Source organism: Rhineura floridana, chromosome 14 (assembly GCF_030035675.1).
Source record: "Rhineura floridana isolate rRhiFlo1 chromosome 14, rRhiFlo1.hap2, whole genome shotgun sequence".
Classification (NCBI taxonomy): domain Eukaryota; kingdom Metazoa; phylum Chordata; class Lepidosauria; order Squamata; family Rhineuridae; genus Rhineura; species Rhineura floridana.
The window spans coordinates 31342163-31343915 of NC_084493.1; the positions used below are offsets into that span (position 1 = coordinate 31342163).

General features: G+C 40.8%; 1 long non-coding RNA gene across 1 annotated transcript; it reads right to left on the reverse strand.

The window, feature by feature from the left end:
- Positions 1 to 222: 222 nt before the first annotated feature.
- On the reverse strand, positions 223 to 1520 carry LOC133369788 (uncharacterized). Its single transcript, XR_009758992.1, has 2 exons — positions 1440 to 1520; positions 223 to 829 (listed from the first exon to the last, which is right to left on the reverse strand). It is a non-coding gene; the product is annotated as an uncharacterized LOC133369788 (long non-coding RNA).
- Between the last annotated feature and the right edge of the window lie 233 nt (positions 1521 to 1753).

Consider the following 1753-nt stretch of genomic DNA (forward strand, 5'->3'; position numbering starts at 1 on the left):
TCCTGAGCAGTGAGATATTCCAAGGACAGCACCCACCAGGGTTTGAATTCCTTGTAGATCACTGGCAACTTCTGATGTTTTTTGTGTGGTACTTTTGCAAACGTATGCATCACACTTTGGTGGAGAAAAACAGCAGTACACTCTGAGCAAGGCAACATTCCTGCCACCCCACATCAGTTCCAGAGAGAGTGAGTGAGAGAGAGAGCATGTTGCAGCCCAAGATGACAATGATGATTTAATGTATATACTGCTTAATGCCAAAATAGGTTTCTAAGCAGTTTACAAAGTATAAAACCCAGTTACACGCACATTAAAATGTCCATACTTAACATACATAATGAATCGCGTAAAAACACTAAAATAGAAACAGCAATAATAAAATAGACAATAAAACCATCTTATTGAAACAGCAAGGCAATTAAACTGGAGGCTCAGGATGAGAGATCAACGTGCTTTTTCAAAAGCCAGCAAAATGTCCACGCAGATGGAGCCTCACACATTTCAGCTGGATGCTTCCAGAGCTCTACAGTCTCTTATGTTATCTGTCCTCTTAAACTGCAGTTTCTTTCATACCCAGACCTCAGATCAGTCATCATTAGGTAAGAGGGTGTGTCACCTTCCCATGCCCTCACCTATTGACAATGCATCAACCAATCCATCTGGAGTAATTATGCAGTGATCCCCCTAACAATTAGCCCTTAGTACCAGTTGCTGAGGAGCAACAGAGGGAGAGGTTCTCCTTGTAGATGTCAAGAGGCATCTGGTTGGCCTGTAGAAAACAGGAGACCCATCAGAGCTCTTCCAGGGCTGTCCCAAGGTATTTCACTGCCTAAGAAAGAACAGCAAATTAACCTTCATCCTCAGTCAAGGATCATAGTAGCCAAAGCTGGCCAGCTATTTGGCACCTGAGTCAGAAAATCCCACAGGTGTCTCCCCTTGAGAGTAAAAAAATGCAGCAATGATAAATTAAATTACTAACAATTTGCTGTCCTTAAGGGAAGGACTACAGCTCAATGGCAAAGCACCTGCTTTGTGTGCAGAAGGTCCCATGTTCAATCCCCAGCATCTACAGATGGGGCTGGGAATGTCTCCTGTATGAAATCCTGAAGAGCCAATGATAGCCAGCATAAAGAAGACTGAGCTAGGTGGACTGTGGCAGAGGTCAGATGTGATGGATAGCCCAGATGTTGGCCCACCTTGTATTTAAAAAGCAGAGGGTGGCTAGCATTCAACTGAGAATTCAAAAAGAGGAGGTCAAAGACCAAGATGCTGAAAAAAGGAACTTTTGATAAAACCCAACACGTTTCAGCCTGTTATCTACAGGCCTTCATCAGGGGCTATGGTAAACCAAACAAAAAGGACAAATTAACTCTACACACATATAAAATCATATACATATACATAGTGCATATAAATCTTTTGAACAGTCTAATACTCACATAATAGCTTATAAGATTATAAGACAAGTAAATCGCTTTCTGTACTGTGCCAATATCAAATGTCTCAATGAGTAATACAATGGATTGTCTGTATATATACACAAGCAGTAGAAAGCGAAGTACAGGTGAATGCAATAATGTTTCCTTTTTGTATGAGGAACAGCTTACACCTGGATGCAAAGAACAAATGAGGGACTAAGGGAAATTTTCTAAATTTACAGTAGGGGAAGAAGCTCAAAATCTTCATTTAAACCACAAGGGGCCATTGTTTTTAAAGCAAATATCCAAAATAACTCTTTTCTCAATAGAATGTC